This window comes from Chrysemys picta, chromosome 23 (assembly GCF_011386835.1).
Source record: "Chrysemys picta bellii isolate R12L10 chromosome 23, ASM1138683v2, whole genome shotgun sequence".
NCBI classification, from domain to species: Eukaryota; Metazoa; Chordata; order Testudines; family Emydidae; genus Chrysemys; species Chrysemys picta.
Genome location: NC_088813.1, coordinates 9506465 through 9532251, shown reverse-complemented (window position 1 = coordinate 9532251; position 25787 = coordinate 9506465). Strand labels below are relative to the sequence as shown.

The following is a 25787-nucleotide window of genomic DNA, read 5'->3' as shown; positions in this document are numbered from 1 at the left end:
ATCTGGAAGTTACCCAAAAGCCTCTGCTCTCAGCAACCGCGCCGGGTGCCACAGGCATCCCACAATGCACCGGCGCAGCCAGGCTGTGTGCACCGCGTGCGAAGGAGCGAAAGCATTTCCGTCAGATGCTGGGTTGGATTCACTGACCCGATACAAGGACAAGCCACTCCATGCCAGTGGCGCGTCCTTGCAGCAGCTTGCTCGCCTAGTGTAGATGCACCCTGTGAAACAAAGATCCCATTCTCATGGCAACCTTCTTTATAGATAAAGAAGAGGCAAAGAGTAATGCATTGCAGATTCCTGGAGCCCGGCAGAACGGAGGGCGGGGACAATCTTCAGTTCACAGGGGGGATGTAGGAACCTCTCCTCACGTTTGAGTCATAGGAATTCGCATACATTCTCACACTCACTATGCATTTCTCTGAGCGAAACTGCAATTCAAGTTCCAAAATCCGAACGAAAGCCCCACGTTTCGGGAACTTTTGATACAGCCCAGGCTCACGCAACAGGCTTGTTTGTAGGACACGGCCGCAGATGCTTTTCTGTCTTTCTCCCCCCTCCCTCCCCCCAAATGGAAAACAAAATTCATTTTCATGGACGTTTTTCTGCAAGCGGATTCAGTTTCGGGCTGCCAAAGCTGAAAATTTCGCAGGGATTTGGCTGAAAATGTTCAGTTGCTAGAACCAGAAAATGTGCCGTTTCTTGGCGAAGCCACACCCCCCCCCCCCACACACACCATTTTCTCAAAATCAACATTTTCCCACAGAAATGTCTATTTTGACCCCCCAAAAAGCCATTTTCATCAAAAATGAAATAATTCAACCAGCCCTGTTCTCGGGCCTCAGCCAAACTTCTGACACGAATCACTAAATCCAAGCAACTTCAGTGGGGCCTTGCAACAAGCGTGTAGCGTGGTGTTACCAAACAGATCGATTGTGGTGGATGAGCAAGTGGCCAGAGCAGGGATGGATTTTGTTTCTGTCTCCACCACCGATTCACTGTGTGACCTTGGGCAAATCACTTCGCCTCTGCGAGCCTAATAATAATGATTCTTAGCTCTTCTATGGCACTTTTCATCAACCGATCTCAAAGCACTTTACAAAGGAGTCTGTATCAACAGCTCCATTTTACACCCACCAGGCAACTGGCAACACAACCCAGGTATCCAGAGTCCTAGTCCAGTGCTCGAGCCAGTTGGCCACACCATCTGCTTAAGTAAGGACACAGTAAGCACAAACGGTTCTATACACGTGCAAAGTACTAGGGCAGTCATATCGTTTCAGTATCTTCCACGTTTTCCACAAGGCATCTCGCTCCATGTTTGCCCAGGGCCTGGTAAAATGGGGCCTTGATCCTACTTTAAGGCCTGTGGACACAACCAGAATACAAATAACGCATTGGTAATAAATCAGCAGTAATTTCCCCCAGTAATCTGCAAGTGCACTGGATCTGCAAATGCATCTGCTTATATGTGCATTTGCATGGGCGAGGGCAGCCGTTCCTGGGCTAACGGAGAGGATTTACACATGCAAAGGGGATGCTCTGGAAACATCACCAGCATAACTGGGGTTACCGGTAAGAACTTTCCAGCCCAGACTTGCCGAGGGCATAGCCCAGTCTGCAGGATCCCCTCCCTGCAGCACCCTTAGGCTCTGACCCATTTAGGTTCCTAGTTCCGGATTGCTCCCCTCCTGTCTCTACGCGCTCTGCTGTGAGTGATGCTCAGGGACGCAGAGAGAGGCTGATGCAGGGGGCTTGATGCACTAGCCAGGTTTCTTTTGCCACTGACTGTGGTGAATTATTTAAGCGCTTTTCAAACATTAATGAATGAATCCTCAGTCCCTCTCCCCAGCAGAGCACAGCGCAGTAATATCCCTCTTTTACAGATGGGGAAACCGAGGCACGGAGTGATTAAAGGGCTTGATTTTCAAAGGTGCTGAGCACAGCCAGCTCCAGGCAAAATCCCTCATGGCTGCTCGGCACCTCTGCAAATCAGCCCCTACAAGGCGACTTGTCCAACGGCCCCAAGCAAGTCTGCGGCAAAGCACTCTGGTCGCCTGCCGCCTCGCCCTGCTCTAACCATGAGGCAGTGCTCCCTCCCTCGCTAAGCCATACAGCGCTCCTCTGCACGCTGGGGAGACGCCTTCCCACTTGCGCGCGGCGGGCTGGGGAGCTGGGCTATTCTGCACTCCAAGACGAAGCGGCCAGCCGAGGCAGGGGCAGGCAGGCAGACGACTACAGCCTGGGAGTTTTGCTCTCTGCAGAGGCTGGCTGTGCACCCAGCACTCGGGACAGGCAGTGCCTCCAAAGCCCTGCGGTTTGAGCGGATCTGGACTCACTTTAGGCACAGACACAGTTCTGCTCCCTCCCTGCCTCCCCACCAGCCCAGCCTGCTTTGCCGTTCACCAGACGGTTGGGCCGGAGGGTGAAATGTAACAGGCAGGCAGGCGTTTCCCTCCCCCACCACACCCCTGGGTCCTTGTTGTTGTCTCTCTCTGTTGCTCCCAGAGGCTGGTTCCAGACACATAGTTTGAATAAAGGTCTCTGCTTCCTTGCCAGCACCAAGGCTCTCTCTGGTCGACTCCCCCCTGTGCACTTCCCCTTATCTAGGGGAGCCTCCTGCCAAGAACACAAGGCAGGCAGGGGAGGGAGGGGAACTCTCCGAAAGTCCTGGTGCCATTAACCCTTCCCGGCTCAGCACATCCCTGCCACCTCTTAGCAGCAGCCTCCTCAAAGCCTCCCGCACTTGGATCCCCCGGATCAGAGAAGTCAAGGCCCTGGCGTGCACCGAGCGTGCGCGTGCTCGCAGACGGCGCCCTGGCCCGGCATCCCCTTGGGTCGATTCCATTCTAGAGAGATTTAGGTTTCCACCGGCAAGTTCAACTCCTCCATTCTTTGGACTGCTTTGCAAGGGAAAGATCTCTGGCCGGACCCCACCCTCCAACGCTCCACGGTGCAGCAGGGAAAGACTCCAGGGACCTCGCTGGTCCAGAGCCCAGCTTCCCCTGCGTAACTGCAAGGTGTTGTGAGGGTCTCCATGGATTCACCAGTGCCCTGGGCACCAGGACTAGCTCTCTGCAAACGCACGGAGACCCTCACCACTCCCTTCCACCTCCACGGTCTCAGGACACCACTGAAGTCAGCCCAGCAATTTGGCTGGAGCGAGCACAGCTGTTGCAACATGTTATGGCCCAGGGCTCGGGGTTACGTTGAGTCTAAGTCAGATTGCAAGCTCCTGGAGGTCAGAAATGGGCCTGTTTATCTGTCCACGCAGAGCCCCACATGGCCCCAGTGCTGGAGAGAACAGCGGTTGTCACCTCCAGTGCCCAAAATGTGCGGGGCACTGCCAGATGGGCCAGGGCCCAGGGCCCCAATTTGGGGGAAGGAGCCACCTTTGTGCCCCTTGAATTCTGGGCTTGGCTGAGGGTTTGCCTGGCTGCTCACGTAAGGCAGGGTAGCCCCAGATGCTGCTTTAAGTTATGGCCTCTTCGGACCACTCCAGCACCCTGGGCAAGCAGGGAAACAGTGCTCTGGCCACACCCCCTCCCAAGCCAGCAGAGGGGGGCAGCATCGGTCTGTTCTACCTGACCTATCCTGCCCCACTTCTTGGTTGTGGGGGAATTCCCAGCAAGGGGACCCATCTGCTTTCCAGCCCTTCTACAGCACAGGAGAGGGGGAAAGGGGTTCAAACGCAGCCCAGGATCGGGGCCAGGGGCTCTGCCTTGTGAGGGCTGCAGAGCCCCTGCTGTTCCCACTGACCTCTCCGGAATTAGCCAGGCCACAAACCCAGGCAGGGGTGCATCTGGGAGCATCACACGGTTTGGTTTGTTTGTTGTGGGCCCCGATAGCCCCCCGATGACTAGAGTTCATTCCTGGCGTTCACCCGCAATGAACGCAAGGGACCCGTGAGGTCAGGCCCGGACAGCGGGAGCCGAGGGGCGAGGTGGGGCTCTGAGGAGGGAGGCCTAGGGGGCGGTGTGGAATTGGCAGGGGGAGCCCGACTCAGAAGGAGATGAGCCACATGGTGCCACTGGCCTGAGCCCCCGGGGGGAGGATGGAGACACACCCGGGGCCTGCAGGCCCTTCTCAACAGCAGCCTGGCCAGCTGATGCTCCTCAGGAGGGGAGAGCAGCAACCCGGGGCAGGGGGACTATGCATTGCACGAGGGGATGAAACAGGCCAGGCCCAACAGCCTTTGGGGCAGGGGGACCCAGTACTGGAGGCGCAGGGAGCTCCTGGGGGACACCCCTGTTTCCTCCCCAGCGGTCACAAAGTGGTTAGGAGGTAGAGCCCCATTGCACACTCCCCGGTCCCTGGCCCCGCCGCCCCCCAGTCTCCTCACTGCTTCTGCAGACCCTGTGCCTGCCACAGCTCCCTGCTCTCCTCTCCCCGCTAGCCCCCCAGCCCTGGGGCTCTATCCCCTTGCGAGAAGCTGGGGAGCAGGTGGTTCGTGGCCCCAGCCGATCTCCGGGACAGGGAGGGAGTTGTGCTAGGCGCTGCACAAACACACACACACACACACACACACACAATCCTTGCCCTGACGAGCTTACGTCTGGCCCCAGGTCACCCAGCAGGCCACCGGCAGAGCCAGGAACAGAACCCAGATCCCCTGACGGCCAGGCCAGCGCTCAACCTCTTGGACTACACTGCTCCTCAGCTTGACTTCAACGAGCCGAAGGCTCCTCCCTGGGCGATGGAGCAGGGACCTGGAGCATCACTGCCTCCTGCTGCTGATGGGTCATGCTGACCTGGGGCGCCGGACCCACAGCACAGCTGGACATAGAGTGAACGCTCCAGTTAATCTCTCCCAATGCGTTTCTCCGGTCGAGAGCCAAATCCTCCAGGCCATTCTAGGGGCGAGAGACCGAGCGGGACAGAGGAATGGGGCAGGGGGCTAAGATTCCCTCCTGCGCCCCTGGCCCCCGCGATCCCCTCCCTCCCCACACCCTTCCCACCCGGGTTCGGCCACCACAGACGGCTGCGGGATGCTCGGGAGGAGATTTACCCAACGTTAATTAATTAAAATAAACAGCAAATTAACTACAGCGAAATTAAAATAGCTCCGGAAATTAATTTTCAACAAAACCCACCTGGAAAGGCTGGATATTTAAAGAATTAATGGAGCCCTCCGAGACTTTTAAAGAACTGGCAGCTCCTGGAATCCACAGACCCTTTCCACCCGCCGGCCCCCAGCCACTGCACTCCCCAAGGATCCCCTGCTTCGGGGAAATCAACATAGTCACTCCCTTCCCCTAACCACCACCCCACCCCCTGACCCCAACCTTCCCCCAGCACTAAGCTCCCATGGTACCTCCCCCCCAACACCCTACACCACCTCTTTCTCACCCAGTCCCCCATCACTGCCCCATATGCCTCTCCATCCATCCCAGACCCCCCCTTCTCCCTACCAGCCCCACACAATCCCTCCGGACACACATGTGCGACGCCATCTCCTCCTGCCCCAACTACCCCTCCCCAGCACCAAACCGGCTGCCCACACGCCTCCTCCTTGGAGGCGCTGCTCACCCCCTGGGCCACACAGAGCCGGCAGAACAAGTGCAAAGTGGAGCGAGGACTCCTGGAGGGAAAATCAAATCAAATCACGCTCCTAGTGGAGATTCCTCAAAGCTGCACAGAGCCACCGAAATCACGAAAGGAAACGGAAAGGACAAAGCCCCCCCCAGCGACAGGGCTGGCTTGGGAGCCCGGTTTGAAAGGCGAGAGAGCGGCTCAGTTTAAAAGCAGAACGTTGCACTGGGGAGCCTCTCCTCCCCGTTGGGTTAGCGGGCGTCACGCTGCGGGAGGGCCAGCGGGGCCTGACATCGGTGCGACTCGGAGTGGGTGCTGGGGTCTAGCCGCTGGCAGCAGTTTGAAGGACATAGGAACCTAGGAATGGCCATATACGGCCATTATATTCACACTGGGTCAGCCCAATGGTCCATCTAGCCCAGTGTCCTGTCTTCCGACAATGGCCAATGCCAGGTGCCCCAGAGGGAATGAACAGACCAGGGAATCATCAAGTGATCCAGCCCCTGTCGCCCATTCCTAGCTTCTGGGAAGGACCAAGGCCTAAGTGTGCACTGGGATCTCACCACCCCCTGCCCCCCAAAATAACCCCACTCTACCAAGACAAACCCCGTCCTCAGGAAACAGCTACACACTGGCCGAGCCAATGCTTCACCTCCATAGCACAATGGGGATGAAATGACCATGTAAATAGGCTGAATAACAGGGCAAAGCTTTTTAGCAGCGCCATGGATCCATTAGCCTGAGGAACGGCCTCCCAAGTAGGGGGGCAGGAGAGCCCCCTCGGCTTGGGCCATTTGGAACAAGACTGGGCAAAGCACTGTGGTGACTAACGCAGCTCCGGGTCTGGAGGAAGGGACAAGATGGCACAGAAAGGCTTTTTCCTTCGCCCCCCGCCTACACACGCCTCTAACTTTGGAGCTTATGCGATCACCCAAAAACTGCGGGACAGGAAATCTCCCCTGCCTTCGGAACGCTGAGTCAGCAGGCCCGGGCCAGCCCCACAACCCCACGTCAGTGCCACCTGCAGGGAAGAGCCTGGTTTGCATATGCCCGCCCACAGCAGGATTTTGAAGGGTTTCCTCTTTTCCGTCACATGCACGCAATCAGAAAATTAAAGAACTCCACAGGAAACACAGAGACAGTTAAAGAACGGCAGGTGAAGGACAGAAAATGCCAGACTCTGGTTTCCTACCCAGAGGATGATCCCTTGCGGTCCCAACATCCTGCCGTTCTCAGATGCCTGGGAACTTACTCATGACACTGTTTTACCTTCTTCTGGTGCCTTGCCCTTGAGGATCTCAAAGACCTTTTAAGAACATTGTAAACCTCTGACTAGCACAACGGCGGCTACCTGATTGGGGGTCTTCAAACACTACAGCAATATACGCCCACGCATATAATGCCACCTTCTGGGGAAGGTGGTACAGGCTTACTGAAGCTCATAGTATTTACAGATGGGGAAACTGAGGCACAGAGATGTGACGTGACTTGCCCAATGAGTCAGTGAGAGTCAAAAAGAAAACCCAGGAGTCCTGATTCTAACCTTCAGGCCTGGTCTTCACCAGGACAAAGGTGTGGCCTTAGCTACCGTGTAATTGACATGAGGTAAAAGTCTAGTTTAAAATTACCCCGGCTTGGTCTTCCCATGAGTTCACAGGCTGGGGCAAACCCTAGAGCCCCTGGAGTCTGCCCCGATCTGCTCACACATGAACCCTACAAACGGCCTTGTCTTCACTACGATTTACCTTGCGTTGGCTAACTCACGGTAAGAAAATACCTTCTTCCCCAACACCCTCCGACCACACTCCCTCCCACGGCTGGGAGAACATACAGGAATCTCGACTCCCAGTCCCCCGCTGCTCCACCCTTGTTCCCTGCCTGAACCCAGGAGTCCTGTTCCACGCACTAGGCCATGCTTCCTCCTGGTTTAGATCATTATCAGCAGGGAGATTGGCAAGCCTTCCCCAGAAGCGGGCTGGGATCGAGGCCTAATTCTGCCTGGCACTCGGATCGCTTTATCCTCCCCCCTCCCCAAACACACACCTTCCTGTTAGATGTCAGGAGGGTCTTGGATCCGGGCCAAGGCAGCTCCGGCAGCTTTCCCCCTCCATTTGACAGCAGCCCTGCCAGCGTGCGTGCGCATGGTGGTGGTGGGGGGGTTATTTTTATTTTGCAGGAAGGAGACAAAGGGAGGCCGTGAGCCCGCAGACGGGAAGAGCGCCCGTTCCGTCGAGTCTGCGGCGCCTTTTTAAGCCAGCACCCTTGCCTGGCTCTCTTCCTCACCCACCTTGAGGCCTGCTCTGCAACGCTGGCCATCGGCTCCTTGGGCTCCGGATGGCCTGGCCTCTCCCCACACAGATGGCTGTTTCCACTCACTTGAGCACTTGACCTAAATCTCCTGATCCAGTGGCACTGCAATATCTTACCAGTGCAGCTCAAGGCGAGGGGAGGAGATGGCTGTGATCAGCAGGGGAGGGGGCCAGCAGGAAATACTAGGCTGCCTCACCCCCCCCCCCCCCCGGATGGGAGAGACATCTCTCCTCCTTCGCCTCAGAGCCGGGCTTCTATATAAAGCCCCTGGTTTCACGCCGGTGCGCTGGGCCCAGTCTGGAAACTGGGTAACCACATGCCCGGCCCAGTCGCCCCGATAAACCACTTCCCCCAGCACGGGGCCCGGCGGAGGAAGTTCCAACGGCTCTAAAGTTTCATCCGTGACTCAGCCGCCGGCTGCCTCGGCCAAGAGACCCCCCCTCCCCGGCCATGCTGGCGGGCGACGGGGTGGGGGGCGGGCGGGTGAGGGGGCGGGGGGTTTCACAAAACACACACCGCTCTCCACCCACGGTACCAGAGCGGCCCAAAGCCCAGCGACAGCAGACGTCTCCTCGAATCCCCTCCGCGTGGCGCGGTGTGACTCACTCCAACCCTGCGCTGCCCAAAACAAGCTCCGACACGGCGAGGAATGGAGACAGAGGAGATGCTGGGGGCGGGCGGGCGTGCGGGGAAGGGGAGGGGACGCGGAGCCAGAGAGAGAGAGAATGGCAGAGAGACACAGAAGGAGGGAGAGCAGAGGCAGAAATAACAGCATCTGAAACGCTGCCTGCTAGAGGCTAATTGGTTCCGGCACAGCCTGGTTTGTTTGGCTACGCGTCTCCTAATCCTTCAGCCTCCCCTCTCCCAGCCCCGGAGACCAGGGCATTTCTCTGCCCGGCTCAGAACGACTGCCCAGCGGAGCCGGGCACTCTGGCAGGGGGAGCTGGGCTTTGCTTTGCTATTTTCAAAACTTGCTGGGGCCGACGGGCAGCCCCCGGCCCGCTCCCCTCCAGCGCTTCCTGTTGGGACTCTCCTGCCCCTGCCCCGCTCCCTCCAGCGCCCCCTGTTGGGAACCCCCTGCCCCTGCCCCGCTCCCTCCAGCGCCGCCTGCTGGGAACCCCCTGCCCCTGCCCCGCTCCCTCCAGCGCCGCCTGCTGGGAACCCCCTGCCCCTGCCCCGCTCCCTCCAGCGCCGCCTGCTGGGAACCCCCTGCTCCTGCCCCGCTCCCCTCCAGCGCCGCCTGTTGGGACTCTCCTGCCCCTGCCCCACTCCCTCCAGCGCCCCCTGTTGGGAACCTCCTGCTCCTGCCCCGCTCCCTCCAGCGCCGCCTGCTGGGAACCCCCTGCTCCTGCCCCGCTCCCTCCAGCGCCGCCTGCTGGGAACCCCCTGCTCCTGCCCCGCTCCCCTCCAGCGCCGCCTGTTGGGACCCCCTGCCCCTGCCCCGCTCCCCTCCAGCGCCGCCTGCTGGGAACCTCCTGCCCCTGCCCCGCTCCCTCCCACACACCTAACACTCCCCCGCTGCTCCCTCCAGCGCCCCCTGCTGGGACCCCCTGCTCCTGCCCCGCTCCCCTCCAGCACTGCCTGCTCCTGCCCAGCTCCCCTCCAGCGTCGCCTGCTGGGAACCCCCTGCCCCTGCCCCGCTCCCTCCAGCGCCGCCTGCTGGGAATCCCCTGCTCCTGCCCCGCTCCCTCCCACACACCTAACACTCCCCCGCTGCTCCCTCCAGCGCCGCCTGCTGGGAGAGGCTGGGCGAAGGGAGAAGGGCAGGAGCTGTCTGCTAACACTCCTCCACGTCTGGACGGCCCCTCCTGCTGGCAGGAGAGGAGCCAAATTCCCCCACTCCAGCCCCCGCCAGCCTCTGCTCCCGCGTGGTCCTGTGCGGAGTCCAAGCAGCCTCCGCCCTGCTGAGCACTCGGGGACGCTGCAAAGCAAATGGAGCAAGTTTGTCAGAGTAAATCCCGGCATCATCCTAATCAGGATGTGGCCAGTTCAGGGGGGGGGAGGGGGCCATGGGCGCTCCAAGCTCCGGGTCACACCCGCCGCGCTCCCTGGCCCCAGTGCTCCCTGGGCCCCAGTCCAGACACCAACACAGCCAGCAAGCTGCCTGGGCCATTAGAACCAGGGGGTGGCAGGGATGGGGCACTGATTCCCAGGCGCCCCAAGGGTCAGAGCCGTGGGGGAGCCACAGAAGCAGGCCAGGGGCCAAGGGTACTGTTCTGCAGGGTGGAGGTTCCCTGCAGAGCTGACCGCTCATGAGCTCAACTGCCCACCCTTGCCTGATCCACCCCACACTGGGCCATCTGGGCCTGGCACAGACTGAGGAGACACTCCCCCACCGAGGCACCAGGGAAGCGGTCCATGTGTGTCCCTGTCCTGTCCAGAGCGGGCACCTCTCTCACTGGCCTCCCCTCGCAGGGAGTTGGGCATCCCCGGCCCCCAAGGATGCGCCCGCTGAAGTTACCCGGCTGATGCAAGCGGGGGCCCCAGCGCCGCCAGCTCCAGGACACTAGCCAAGAGTCGGCAGCTTTGTTCCAGGTGCCCGTTCCCTTTTTTCATTAGGCTAATGGGATGCGGATGCATTATTCCATTCCACACGCTGCTAATGAACCACTCAGGCCTGTGCATTTGCATTAATGTGCAAAGCGCTGGAGGGAGGGTGGAGGGGCTGCATCTGGCCAAACCTGACCTTCCCCCATGCAGCCAGGCTCCCTGGGAGAGCCTGGCCCCCATGGACCTTCTTCCTCCGCCCTGCCCCACACTTACCCCTCCCCTTCTCCCTTCAGCACTGAATCATGTTGCGCTGTTGTGGCTCCACATAGACCCTTAATCTTCCCAGGGAGAATTCCACAGCGCATTCCAGTACACATTAACCAGGCCAGCCCAGGAACAATGCGGGCAGCTCTGCCTGCTCAGAACCAGGGGACCCACCAAGCAGGGACGGGGCCGACTTCCTTCTCCTTTCCAGAACAGGCCTCACCCGCACCCCAATTTCCACCTGCCACTGTGTCATGGGAAACCCGCCTTCACCCCTCCCTTGGCTTCGCTCCGCCACCAACCCCCAGGCGGGGGTACCTCCCAGACTACCATGACATACCTAGCGGGCCCCCCGCCATGATACAGGCAATGCCCAGACAATACCGCGCCCCAGGCTTTCCCTACGCATAACTGGAGTACCCTGCTTCCCAGACCCTGGCATCTCACTGACGCCCACCCCAGGAATTGCCCCAAGAGGCAAACATGTGCCCGCATGGTGGGGGGGCGGGAGGGGAGAGAGCTCCAAAGGCAAAAAAAAAAAAAACATAGCCGTCCCCCGGGGATGGGAGCCAACCTGCCTTGGTGCTTGAAATACCTGCCTGCCCCTCACGGACGCTCAGGGCCACGCAGACAAGGAAGCAAACACTTATCCCATTTCTTACAGGAATTCACATGCAACATTCACAATCCTTCACCCCAAGGGGAGCCGGGGGGGGGGGGGGCAGCAAGAGGAGTGAGGCCATGGTGTTGGGAACCCTCTCCCCCCCACGCTGGGGTCTGTCCCCCACCGAGCCCTCCAGTTGTTTGCTCCAGCTCCCAGCAGCCTCGCTCCCTGGAGAGGTCTAGAAGGCGAGTGACCCAAGAAGTGGAATGCAAAAGCCTCCAGCAAACATAGCCAGCTGCTTGCACCCATATCAGCGCAGGGCGGGGCGGGAGAGGAAAGGAGGACGCCAGCTGCACTGGGAAGGTCAACTGCAACTCCCCAGCCCTTCTATTCTTCCCTGGCTCATTACTGCCTGCGTGCGTGCGTCTTTCCTGGCTGTTAACACGCAGCCAGCGGAGCCGAGCCGGGCCGAGCTCTCCCTGGCACTGCAGCCATGTGGCACATGCAGCCCCGGCAGACGCACGGCCCCCGACCGCCGGTGCCATTTCGCCAGGTACTCGGGAGTCAGGCTCCGCCATTCCAGCCTTGAACGGCTTGTCGCTCCAGTCCTCCAGGCAGCTGTGCTAACTCAGCCCCTCCTGCCGTGTCCTCCCCCCCGCGAGCAGCCTGCCGGGCCAGGGCCCAGAGAAGGGGCCAAGGAGGCCTTCCTGTTTCCCTACCCGCGGCCGACTCCGCGCAGGGCAGCCTGGGACCCCCTCTCCTAGCAACAGTGACACGGAGCCAGCGTGCCAGGGATTACACAGAGGGCTACGAGACTGAAGGAGGCCCACCGCCAGGGACACCTCCTCCGCCAGCTCTAACGACGCACCCCGGGCCACCAGGCCTTCCCTCCCCAGGGCAAAGGCACTTCACTGCCCCACCCGGAAAACCGCTGAAGGTGATGCTACCTGTGTGCCAGGGGCCTGCAGGAAGGCCAGGCACCGCTGACAAGCTGCTTAAGGCCTATTTTGAGGAGCACAGGCCTGGTCTGCAGCCCCGCTGCACTGGGGAGGGGTGCAGTGGGGTGGGGCCCACCCGGGGAGCCAGCCGTACACTTCTCACTTGGGGAATATGGAGTTTAGCACAGGGCCGTTTCCCCACTTCTTTTTTAACCACCACACCCCTGCTGGGAACGCAGCGCTCGCCAGGGCAGGCTGACGCGCTCGGAGACACCCGGACGACAGCTGCTCTCGAGACCACGCCGAGGAAGTGAGAGTAGCAGTCCACCGTTCCCCCCCACCACTGCGAATGAACCTGAACCAGCCCCCGAGGAGCTCCATCCGGTCCATAGGTTCTCATCCTGTAGCTCGCCCTAGGTTCCCCCTCTGCACCCTCAGGCTGCTGCCCCATGGGTTAGAGAGGAGTGGGGGAGGGCAGGGGGGGCAGCCCCGGAAAGGTGCATGCTGCAAGGCTTCCATGCAAAGGCAGTGGCATTTGCTCCCACTGGATGAGGGGCTGCAGCGCAGAAGGACGTCTGCCTGCGGGCCCTGCTGGGAGGGGAGGGATCAGTGCACCACTCCAGCCCCACCTGCAGCAGGCGTGCAAACACCTCTGTGTTTATGCGTGCGTGTGTGTGTGTGTATGTGTGTGTCTGGGTTTGTCACAGACTGGTGAGCAAGTTAATCTCCGACTCCCTGACACGTGGAATAAAATCACGATCCCGTAATGGAATTCATTCGTCTTCCTGTCCAGAGAGAGAGCAGCCCCGGCACCGCACGCCAGAATCGAGGAGAATGAACCATCAGGCCACGGACTCAGCAGGATGGGACAGGACAATGCAGAGAGCCAGAGCTTACAAGGACCGGAGGGTGAGAGGGGGGTGCTTGCCCCGCGGCTTGCCCCCACCCCTCCATCCCCATTCTCACTGGTCCTGGGCCAGGGAACAAGAGGACGGGCAAGCGAGCGAGGGGACTGAATGTGGGGGGGAGGTGTTAATTGGCTGCCTGTTAATGAGGCAGATCTGCAGAGTGCTACTGGCAGGACTTCAAAGCCCAGCAAAGGCCAGGGAAATAACGGTTGGGTTCTCATTTCAGGGGCAGGGCAGCTTTAAGGGGGGACATCAACCTCAATATGCTGATGTCAGAGCCTCACCTCTGCACACAAACCCACCTTTCAGACCAGCGTGTCTCCCACGCCCACCCCTAGCATCCCAGGACCTGCCAGACAGCATCAGAGCAGGGAGGCACTTTGCTCAGTGGCTGACAGAAGCGAACTCAGAGGAAGGCGCAAGACGCCCTGCAGTGGGCAGGTCTGGGAGAACCTGCCTGCAGCAGCCAATCTATGATCCCCCAGCATTCATAAGAACCTAAGAACGGCCAGACTGGGTCAGACAATGGTCCATCTAGCCCAGTGTCCTGTCTTCTGACAGTGGCCAATGCCAGGTGCCCCAGAGGGAATGAACAGAACAGGTAAACATCAAGTGATCCATCCCCTGTCGCCCATTCCCAGCTTCTGGCAAACAGAGGCTAGGGCACCCTCCCTGCCCATCCTGGCTAATAGCCATTGATGGACCTACCCTCCAGGAAAGTATCTAGTTCTTTTTTTTTTTTTTAACCCTCTTATAGTCTTGGCCTTCACAACATCCTCTGGCAAGGAGTTCCACAGGTTGACTGTGCGTTGTGTGAAGAAATACTTCCTTTTGTTTGTTTTAAACCTGCTGCCTATTAATTTCATTGGGTGACCCCTAGTTCTTGTGTTATGAGAAGGAGTAAATAACACTTCCGTATTTACGTTCTACACACCAGTCATGATTTTATAGACCTCAATCATATCCCCCCTTAGTCGTCTCTTTTCCAAGCTGAAAAGTCCCAGTCTTACTAATTTCTCATCATATGGAAGCTGTTCCAGACCCTTAATCATTTTTGTTGCCCTTTTCTGAATCTTTACCAATTCCAATATATCTTTTTTGAGATGGGGCGCCCACATCTGTGCGCAGTATTCAAAATGTGGGCGTACCAAGCGCGGGTACTACATGGCTCTGCGAGAGGCTGCAGCCCAGGGAACCGAGTGGCACGGAGCGCTGAATCCCGCTTGCCTTTCTCCTGTGACCACGCCTCCCCCACATTAACTTCGAAGGGGAATATTTGAGGAGAGCAAGTACTTGGTCGACTGTGTATCATTATTTCTGGCAGTGCCCGCTAGAAAGGGATGGGTGGACCGTAGAGTCTAAGGACCAATCCACGGGCATTAGGAGAAGGGGAACAATGGGCAACTTCTATACCTGTCACCAAGCAGAATGGCCAAAGCAGGTCTTTAGGAGAGACCTGAACGTGGCCGGGATCGGGGCCTTGCAGCTGAGTGCAGGGACAAGAAGGCACAAACGTAGTGCACATGGGAAGACGAGGGAGCGCCAGAGATTTGAGGCTTCTCTCCCGTTTTTCTGGCCCCTTACCTGTCTAACTGGCCAGGTGAGTGGCACCTGCTTTGGAATGCGCAATGCACATCCAGCCCTGCCCCAAAGCCACTTTCCTCCAAGAGCCAAGCCCCAGGCACCAAATTCTCTCTCTCTTTCCTGGGCGGCCTCAGCAAGGCCAGCGCGGGCACCTGGGGTAGGCAATCAGCACGGACACGGGGGCTCAGCATCGCCCTTAGTTAGCAGGTGTGGGACAGCGGCGCCCAACTGGGATCTGGGCCCCACTGCACTAGGCGCTGCACAGTAAAGTAGTGAGAGACGGCCCCGTCCCAAAGAGCTCATAACCTAACCAGATGGAGTGGGAGGGGAAACTGAGGCACACCGGTGACGCTGCAGACAGCCGAAGTGAGCGTCGAACGCAGGTCTCCTGTGTCCCAGCCCATCATCACACCCCTTTGCCAGCAGCAGGCTTCCTCCAGCCAAGCGGCTGCTTTCAGACAGCTCCCAAAGGATCCTGCATTCGCCCCAAAGTGCCGATTCTCCCCGATTTCCACGCAGAGAAACCAAACACACCAGGCACCGGAGCACCGGCAGCTCCCAGGCAGAAGCACCCGCTTAGAAAGAACTGCCGTTTGCCGGCACTGCTCTGTCACACTGATAGGCGGAAGGAGGCTTTGACAAACTCGAAGGTGTGACATAAATAGCCTGGGTATTCCGGCACCGCCACGGTCATTTTGCTCCCCTCTGGGCAGCGCAGCCAGAAACGCCCATATACGGGACTGGATTGAAGGGACTTTGGAGGGTTTAAAAAAGCAGGAGATTGACCTTACTGCAGCCATGGGGTTTGCCAGGCTAATCGCGGTTCAGATCATGGGGGAGACCTGCTCTGGGGGCTACAGGAGGGCAGTTCCTGAGTGCGGCAAAGTGCTCCACAGGTGGCCAGCTGTAACAGCCTAATAGTCACCCTGGGAGGGCACTTGAGCTGGAGCGGGCCACGTGCGGGGTGGGGCTGGTTGGCTCAGATTTAGGGGATTGACAATAGAACATGGAGCTTTTCATCTCTAGGTGACCGGTTCAAATCCAGCATGGGCAGGTAGGCATTGCGCATTCCTCCCCTTTTGATGGGCTCCCTGAAACGAATGGGTTCGTCTCAGGCCAGTTCCTACGGGTCAGAAATTCACAGCCTGAGAATCAGCATCGTGGCAGGCTCAGCAGAGGCCCCCAGGACTGAATGGGCCATGGAGACTGAACGCCAGGGAGAAAGGCTAGGAGACTCTCCAGTGGGGATGGCCACAGAAGTACAGAAAGGAGAAAACTCCTCCCCCTCCTCCTCCGCTCATCTGCAGAGCTTGACAATGAAACATGGAGCCTTTCACCTCTAGGTGACCGGTTCAAATCCGGCATGGGTGGGTAGGCATTGCGAATTGCTCCCCACGTGATGCTCTGTGGATCATTCTGGCCTCCAGGGTCACTTCCGCCCAGCCCGAAATCCACGTCAGTTCTGTTTAAAGAGAACATGCCAGGCATGCCGCGGTTTCAACGCTCCGAGCACCATTTTCACCTGTCTAGCGCCGAGAACGGGGCAAACCTGAGGCCCGTGGCTCTAAAAGAGAATTGTCTCCAGAGACCGGCCTGCGCCGGGCCCAGCGGCTCAGGCTCTTAGCGAGGAGCTTGCGCTTATCGCTCAGCTGTGGAAACGTGGCCAGACAGATCTGAGCTAAACCACAGCTGCTGACTGTGTCACCTTCCCGAGCAGGAAGCAATAAATGGTGGCCTTGATGCAAAGGCGCAGCCTGGGGAAGCACGACAGGACCGAGAGACGGTCCAGGGAGGAGCCAGGCCTGCTTCTACCCTGCGTATACAAAGCCCCTTTCACAGGGGCCGAGTTTAGATTTGCTCAGCACAGATTACCCCCGAGACAGACCTGCCTGCATTACAGTCCTGGGGGCGTCTTGTGGTTAGAGCACGGGGCTGGCAGCCAGGACTCCTGGGTTCTCTTCCTGGCCTTGGGAGGGGAGTGGGGAGGCAGAAGTGGTTAGAGCAGGGAGGGGCTGGGAATCAAGGGTCCTGCTTCTCTTCCTGCCACAGACTCACTGTGTAACCGTGAGCGAGTCACTTTCCCCACTTCAAGTCTCAGCTTCCCCCCCGCCCCCGTGAACTGGGGACAGCACCACAGAACCCATCTCAGAGAGGACTGGGAGGGACCCGGCCTGGGGATGTTTATTGATCTGGGCTTGTTTAGTCTGCAGAAGAGAAGAGTGAGGGGGGATTTGATAACAGCCTTCAACTACCTGAAGGGGGATTCCAAAGAGGATGGAGCTCGGCTGTTCTCAGTGGTGGCAGATGACAGAACAAGAAGCAATAGTCTCAAGTTGCAGTGGGGGAGATCTAGGTTGGATATTAGGAAAAACTATTTCACTAGGAGGGTGGTGAAGCACTGGAATGGGTTCCCTAGGGAGGTGATGGAATCTCCTTCCTTAGAGGTTTTTAAGGTCGGGCTTGACAAAGCCCTGGCTGGGATGATTTAGTTGGGGATTGGTCCTGCTTTGAGCAGGGGGTTGGACTAGATGACCTCCTGAGGTCCCTTCCAACCCTGATAGTCTATGATGTCTGCGAAGCACTTGGAGACCCTCCAATGGAAGGTGCTGGATAAGCATGCGTGAGATGCAGCTGGGAAGGAAGGGGCGAGTGTGTAGAGATAGGACTCCTGGGTTCTATTCCCAGCCTGGGAGGGAGCGCGGTCGAATGGTCAGAGCAGCAGACAGGGAGTCAGGACTCCTGGGTTCTGCTCCTGGCCTGACGGCTGGCAGGATGCCCTAAAACGCAGGCTGGATCTTACGCACTCACCGACAGGTAGAAAGCTTTGCGGCACTGCCCCTGCCCAGCCAACCCTGCAGGGAACGCTCAGCAGAGGCACGTTTTCCCTCCCATTGGCTTTTAATTATATTAATAATAAAAGTCGCTTGCATGAAAACAGGAGCTTTGTTGCTTAGGAGCTCATCTGCTCCCGCTGCTTATTCCCCACTTTAAACCGTAATCCTCGGCTGGGGACACCACAATTAGCCGCTGCGGAGATGGTCGCGGTGTCACCGTGGATTAGGACTTCAGCTGGGGGACTCTGCAGGAGGAGCAGCTGAGCTACCAAGCAACCACCGGCCTGTTTTCACACGAAGGAGACCTTGGGGACCCCCCCCCCCCAAGTCCCCTGGTTATTAGCCACACTGCGATCACGCCTAGGAGCCCCTGGTCTGGGTCAGGCCCCCGCTGGGCTAGCCGCTGGACCAACACAGTCCCTGTTCCAAAGCCCCTTAACCGGGATACCAGCGAATCAAACCACCACTTAGAAGTCTCCCCACCCGGCGTCAGCGGTCTAATGTCCGCAGTGCAACCGGGCCAGGGTAGGCTGAGGGTTATGGGCCGTGCAGGGCAGATCTCACACACTTGCCCTGGGCTGCAGCATCCGGGTGGGCTCAGAGCCCAGGGGCAGGCTGGGGAGTGAGGAAGAGATGGGACGGGAAGAGGTGGGGGGCACGGGAGGGTGAGGGGTAGAGAGAAGGGTGAGACAGCAGGGGAGGACAATATATTTTTTTGGAGATCCCACCCCTAGCTGCACGGGAGTGGGGCTGCGTTGTTCCAGTCTTTGCATTCTGGGGATGATCAGGGACACGGGCCTTGCACACGGCCTGCAGGAAAAGCAGGTTTGGCGAGAGATGAAATGGGGGGGGGGGGACGAACCTCTGATTTATGAGGCTAAATCCTCCTGCCCAGCCCCCACCCGGCCCCCTCCAGCTTCCCAGAAAGCCGCCCGCATTCCCTGCAACACCTGGGGCCATTCCATCTGCAGCCAAGCATGAGCCGCCTGCAGCAACAGTGAGGTCCGCACCCTTTCCTCCCCCTCGCGCCCAGCAGCCTTCACGGGGTGAACTCCTGCTCCACCGGGTTACTCTCCCCTCAATGCACCTGACTCACTAATGATGTGCAGGGAGCTCTGGCCCAGCCCCATGGCCCAGCCAGGGGGAAATCACCCTGGTAGGCGAGCGGGCGGGGAGTCCTGGAACCCCATACACCAGCAGGGCCTGGCTGGGAGCGACCCATGGCCCATCCCCACCATTTCTCCAGGATGCTCGCAGGAGGAGAGACCCCCTTCTATCCAAACGCCCACCCCGGTTAGCTCAGGATCCGTCTGCCCTCCATTCACTACACTACAGCAGCATTGAGGACGAGCTGAAAGACGTCACAGCCCCATGCCTCACAGACGGGGGTCAGGGCTCTGCCGGAGAAGGGCAGGCGGTCACGGCTGGGGCTGCAGGATAAGACTGCACAGAGCATAGCAACGCTTCTCTGCCCATGCCCCGGGCAGAGCTAGCGCGTACACTGATGTCACGGGGACTGCACAAAGACACGGGGATCCGAACTAGCAGCCCACAGTGCGGGATCATGGCCACTGACTACGTCATTAACGGTGCATTCCACAATCGCCTCGGCCAGGCACGATCGGGGACCTCCCAGCCTGCACCACGAGGCGCCGGCTCTGAGCCCAGCCCAGACCCCAATTCACTGCGTCACCGCGGACATGTTATCTCCCCTCTCCGGCTGCCTCCCCAGCCACAACGTGGGGACGCCAGCCCCGGCCTTACGGGGGCCCGTCCCTACTGCCCCTGAGCCCACGGGAGCCTGGCCATTGGCTTGAGCGGGACAGGGTGGAGGCTGGTGTCTGGGGCACATGGAAACACATGTCACCAAACACACCCGGGGCGGGGTTGGGAATCGAACCCCGGTGTCCTGACTTCCCCCTAGAGCAAACGTCTACAGCACCGAGGCTGTGAGCTTGCTGCAGGCCCAGGGACTCGCGTCCAGTGGCTGGCAAGGGCCCCAGAGCCGCCCGTCTGCCCAGGATCCATCCTTGCCTCGGACTGGAACCGCCCGCAGGCGAGTAACTCCCCTCGGCCAGGCAGCGATGGGGCCAGTCGGTGCCAGCCGAGGCAGAATCCCACCCCCTTCCCTGGGGCCACACGGCCCTGTGAGCCGGGGGGAGGCCCGGATGCAAGCAGTGAGTCAGAGGCAGCGTAGCAGGTGGCAGAGGAGAGGCCCAGCTGATCACTGCTGGCGGCAGCCTGCCTGCTGGGCTGGGCTGGGCTGGCCTGCCTCCTCACTGGGGAGGAAGAGGAAGGAGTTTGGCGTGGGAGGAGGGCAAGAGTCCCCGGCAGGGGAGAGAGGGAGGGAAAGTAGGGTGGAACGAGGCACCACTTGGTCTTAGCTCATCCCCCTCCTTGGCCCATCTTCCAGTGTGTGTGTGGGGGAGGGGCACCCCCTCCTCTAGCGAAGGACTGGCCCCCCCGGGGCAGGGGTATGTGAGCGACACCCCCGTAGAGAGGGGCGGGGGATCAAGGCCAGAGGAGCCGACAGCAGGACACCTGCTTCCCCAGGGCTCGGTAGGGTCCAGCCGGGCTGTGATGGCTGGTGCCAACCCGGCAGCCATTCCACGCTCAGCCTCAGCTGGCACCCGGACACCGGGGTCCCTCTCCCCGCCCCCGGCTCCTACACACACACTATGCAGAAGGTGCCCTGTGGTTTCCGCCGCCCAGAGATGGGCCCCAGCCCCAGAGCCCAGCTGCGACCTTGACCTCGCCACCTGCCCCGGCCGGAAGACAACCCTGCTGCCGAGGCACCGTGGCTGGATTGGATGGGAGGATGTGGCCATCCGGGGACAGGGATAAAGCCCGAGCGCTGCATACATAACCCAAAGCTCATTAACGGAGCCACGGCCCCGTTCTTCCAGCTCCCCACCCCTGCCACCGGTAACACACCCCTTCCTCAGCTCCCTGCCCCGCCACACCCCTTTCCCCCCAGGCCAGGAAGTGGCTGATAGAATAAACTCCAAATCCAGACTGAGCAGGACCGGGCCAGGGCAGAATCCCCCACATTATGACTCCTCCTCTCCCCCCTCCCCGCTGCCTGCTCTCGCCAGCTAAGTGCCCCCCAACCCTCGCCCCAATCTGCCAAGCTCACCCCAACTTCCCACAGATGATCCCCATGGGCGCCAGCCATGCCTGCCCCAGGCAGCCAACCCACCCACCCCTGAAGAGCGCCACGAGAGGGCTGGACCGTCCCTCACGCCACCTGGAAGACGTGGGGGGTTCCCGGCTGCCCCCTATGAGGCGCACAGACTGCCCCGCTCTAAGCAAGCGAGCCAGGAGGTCTCTTACTCAGATTGCAAGCCCAGTGCAGCTGGCAGCGAGAGGCCCGGGATGGAGAAAGGAAGCGTGCGGGCGGGGGAAGGGACATTAGCGACTATCCCCTTAACCCGAACTCTCCTCGCCTCTCAGCCCCACTGGGCCATAGGCAGGCAGGCGGCCTCACGTGGACCGGAGCACTGTGGCCAGGTTTGACATGCAGGGCGCAGATGGAGCTGGATATGGGGAGCCAAGTGGGGCAGGAAGTGAGCTGGTTTCACGGGCCCATCCTCACCTCACCGCGCGTCCCCCCACCATCAGCAAACACCACGATTGCATTCAATTGCCTGCCCCGAACACTAATGAAACCATTATCTCCCCCCCGCCCCCTGCAACCCCAGAACGGGTTACTCATTCCCCTTCCACAGATGGGGAAACCGAGGCACGGCGCTTACAGCCAAACTTTTTCAGAAGTAGCCCCTAATTTTGGGAGCCTGCGTTTTCAGACGTTCCACCTGAGGTGCCCAGGGCCTGGTCTGCAGAAGCACTGAGCACCTGCAGCTCCCATTGGCTTCAGCTGGCGCTGTGGGTGCGGAGTACATTTGGGTGTGTTTACACGGTAATCAACACCTGCGGCTGGCCCGTGCCAGCTGACTTGGGCTTCTGGGACTCGGGCTACGGGCCTGTTTAATTGCAGTGTAGAGGTTCGGGCTCAGGCTGAAGCCCAGCTCTGCCACAGGCTTCCTGGGGGATTGTGGGCACGTCACTCGGTCCCTCTGTGCTTCAGTTTCCCATCTGGGAAAACGGGGCTAAGAGCACTTGGGGAAACCGAGGCACCGAGAAGGGCCGTCACTTGCCCAAGGACACAGGGGAAGTCAGTGGCAGAGCTGGCATCAGCACTCAGATCCTTCCCCCATGCCAGGCTGCACACACCTCCCCGGCCGTGGCATGCCAGACCCAGCCAGTAGCTGCAGAGGGAGGCGCCAGTAGGGCCGACAGTTTGGCCCAGGGGAGGGAGGGAAAAGCAGAGGCGGATTTATTTTGCAGTGATGCAGGCAGAAGGAAAGTGGCTCCTGAGCCTAATCAGGTGCGAGTGCAGCGTGGATGTGAGAGAGGAAATCAGCAGGCTGCTGGCAGGGAGTCTCCACTCAATCTTCCTGCAGGTTTCAGGCTGTTAGACAACTGGGCCAGAAGGCCTGCAAGTGCAATCAGCATTTAACCACTAGGACCATCGCAAACTCCCAGGACGACAGCAATCGCAGCAGCCGGCGGAAGGGGGAGGGCACTGCCACAGAGTCAGACGAGGGGCAGCCAGGCCGAGGGGGCTGATGCCCGGAAAGGAACAGCAGTGCACAAGGGAGTGGGGGGGGGGGGTGACACAAAGGCCGTGCAACCACGCGTCTGCAATACCGAAGCACTATGGCCCAGGGGCAGCCGTGCAACACACGGATCCCCACGGAAGCACTTTTGCACAAAGGCAGCGGTGCAATCACAAGCAAAGCTTTGTTGCACAAATACTCAGCGGGTAGCAGGTAGCAAAGAAAAGAACCTGAAAGCCTCCGCACTGAAAAGAAGAAATAAATGTCAGGCCCCAACCAAACAAATAAATACCAGGGGGACCTTTGAGACCCAGGGCAAGGGAGGAGACGCCTGTCCCCAGCCACCACTGGCCTTTCATTAACCCCTTCCTGTCAAACCCAGGCACAGCTGTGCCGCTCCCACCGAAAGGCAGTTCTGCAATTTCAGACACAGCCCTGCGAGTCCTGCTTTCAAATCAAGCCTCTTCCCTCACTCAGACTCAGGAGGAGTGAGCAGTGCAGTGCCGAGCTGCTCGTTAACGGCCGCTCATTAACAGCCCTCTGGGATGAGCAAGGTACCTAGGGCACCTGCACCTCCGACTCTAATGAGCTCCATTACTGTCCTGAAGCCCCGAGACACAAATGAGGGGGCACAGGGCCTTCTCCGTGACTGATGCCGGACTGCCATGAGCCAATCATCGCCAATTTCACCGGGAAGCGCAGCGGCCAGGGGAGAGAAACAGCCAGAGGAACAAGCAAATCCTGGTGCTCGGCACCGCCTCTGACTGCGGGGGGCGCTGGCTCTGCGGGGGTCACCGTACCCCACAAAGCAAGAGAGAAGCCACCCGGAAAGGGAGGGACCCGGGCAGTTGACTCACTGTGGCAACTGCAGGGAGGTGGGGGAGGCGAGGCGGCGGCTGCCGAGAAACGCCCTAGCCTCACCACAAATGCACGCACACGCCCCCGGAACGCTCCCTGCACCTCGGCCCTGTGCCACAAGCCAGGCTGCCACCCACAGCCGCCGGTGGCCCCTGCCCGCCGCCAGCTGGCTCAGAGTCAGGGGGGCCCAGGGATGAAGTGCTGCTTAGCTTCCCACACCGGGGGGACACAGTAGGGGATATGGGGCAGACACCCCAGGGGAGCAGGAGCCCTGAGATGAGATGTGGGGGTTGTGTGTGTGTGTGTGTGGGCGGGGGTGACCTCAGCAGCTGCGCACATGGGCTCAGGCCTAACAGGGGTAGGGGAGCAGCTGCAGCCAGCGCACAGAGCCATCCTTCCAGCCCCCCCACACAGGGGGGTCTCCCCCAAAGCAGCTCCTGCAAACTCAGCATGCCCACCTCCTCTCGCCTTTCCCAGCCCAGGGCAGGGGCTGCGGCCATCCACCCATCCCGAGAAAATACAGGTGTGCTCGAGGCCACAGGTAACGTCTTCCCTTGCTGGAGCCCAGGCCGTAGGGGAGCTCCCGGGCTGAAGGACCAGGGGCGGGGACTCACCCCCATCCCTGGAGAAGGAAAGGGAATACACCTGCACCCAGGGCAGTGCCTCGCTGATAGCTGAGGGGCCGGGAGCCAAGAGTCAGACTCTGATCTCAGTCATGCCACTGCTGTCAATTGCATCACCGACTTCAGACGCTGACTCCAGCTCCCAGCGCTTGGGGCCAGACCCATGTCACATGGAGACCAGATGCTGCCCTGATTTACACCCTATGCCACGCAGGCCCGTTTTGTGGTCCAGGCCCCCGGCGGGCATCCAGGAAGCCGCGTTCTAATCTGACTCCCCGTGCAACCTTGGCCAAGTCAGTTCAAGGCCTCGTGCCTCAGTTTCCCCATCTGTAAAGCGGAGACACTTGGCTACGTGCCCAGCGGGCTGGGAGGCTCAGTTCTTTGAAGCTCTTTGACAAGAGTGTTAACACCCAGGCAGGACTCAGCTGCTGTGCATCCACTGGAGGGGTTTCCCCTCCAGCCTGCCCACCCGCAGCCCACTCTCTTCGAAGCACCGCAGATCTGCATGTCGCCCGCAAAGCCGCCTTCCCCCCATCAAACAAAACCAACAGCCCTCGCACGCAGCCCGGAGCTGGGGGGGAAAAAAAAATCCCCACCCTCTGCAGTGCAACTTCCTGGCTCCCTGCACGATCCCCACCCCCAGGACAAGAGCCTGGCCCTTTCTGCTCCTTCCCAAAGTAAGCGCCAGAGGCCCTGGCTGCGCAGGGCTCTCCGGGAATTCCCAGCACCACGGCCGCTCCTGCGGGAGCTGGTCTGGGACACAGGCTGACGCACCATCTCCCGCTCACAGGCTCGGCTCCCCTCCACACAGGTAGCCCCATGGCTTTCTATTAGCTGGGAGGGAACCTTCCCCATGCCCTGTCCCTGGAACCACTTGCCCATTGGGCTCGGGCCTTTTCACTCAACGTACAGCCAACAGGCCAGCTAGAGTAACGCAGCAGAAAGATTTTTGTGCCACGAAGGTTTCCGAAGTGTTCTCACCCCCTTTTATAGGGGAAACCGAGTCACAAAGAGGGGAAGTGACATGCCCAGGGTCACCCGGCCAGGCAGCAGCAGAACCCGAATAGAACCCAGGAGTCCAGACTCCTAGGCCCTTGCTGTAAACTCTCCCCCCAGAGCTGGGAACAGCAGCCAGGAGCCTCAGCTCCTATTCCCGCACTTCGACCACACCCCCGCCCAGCGTCTGGAAAAGAGCCCAGGAATCCTGACTCCCAGCGACGCCTGCTCTAACCATTGGCCCACATTCCCACGCAGAGCCCGGGAGAGAACCCAGGAGTCCTGACTCCCAGCCCCTTGCTCTGGCCAATAGACCACACTCCTCCCTAGGCCTCTGTCCAACCGCAGCCGGAAATTCAATTAAAGAGGAAAAAAATACTTTCTCAAGCCTGTTTTCTAGTCCATTCCTAGATCCTCACTGACAGCCTGGCTTTCCTGCTGGCTGCGCCCGAAGCTGCCGGTGACTGGAGGAGGGGAGATGGGCGTAGGGAAGACAAGCAGAACCATGGACATTCGACAGGCCTCGGACCCCCCTGCCCTAATCCCTGCAGGGCCCAAGCCCCAAGCCGCCCCCCCAGCGAGCTCCACACTGCCCACTCCACCTCCTCCCCCAGCGGCTCCCTCTGCCACCCCCCGCTGAGCATCCCAACCTCCAACCCCGACCTAAGCGGGGCTCTGGCTGCCTCGTTAATGTTTACTCAGGTTAGTTTAGCAACGGCAGGTTGCTATGGTAACCTTTCAAGCCATGCTCCGCCATCGGGCGACTAAGCCACGAGGCGCGGGCGCAAGGGCCCCCGTGGTGTGTGGGTGTCACCTTGGAGACTCTGCGGGGTGCCCCCAGAACGGTCTGATCAGCAGTCTCCTTGCGGCTCGCTCACACGCACACGCACCTTTACACTCGGAAAATGCACACCCCCTTCCCCTGGGCAGGGAGCGGGGTCTAGTGGCGAGAGCACGGAGCTTGGTGTCCGGACTACTGGGTCCGATTCCCAGCTCTGGGAAAGGACCAGGGCTCGGGAGTCAAGACACCTGGGTTCTAGTCCTGACTCTGAGCTGTATTCTGGGTGTCAGGACCCACGACTGGCGGTCAGTGCGCCTGGCTCCTACCCCCATCTCTGCCATTCAGCGTCTTTGGCCAAGTCCCCGTCCCTCGGTTTCAGTGGACACGAGAGACCTCCCCTCGGCCCAGCGTGGCCGTGCGGCTAGCTAAGGCCTCCGCAGCACCCA

At 59.8% G+C, this 25787-nt stretch overlaps 1 protein-coding gene and 1 long non-coding RNA gene across 7 annotated transcripts in view; one reads left to right on the top strand and one right to left on the bottom strand.

The window, feature by feature from the left end:
- The window catches only part of AHDC1 (AT-hook DNA binding motif containing 1), a 110170-nt gene that overhangs the window by 67632 nt on the left and 16751 nt on the right, over positions 1-25787 (bottom strand). The gene's annotated exons all lie outside the window — the stretch shown is intronic.
- On the top strand, positions 11139-14527 carry LOC135977241 (uncharacterized). The gene is made up of 2 exons (XR_010594623.1): positions 11139-12137; positions 12932-14527. It is a non-coding gene; the product is annotated as an uncharacterized LOC135977241 (long non-coding RNA).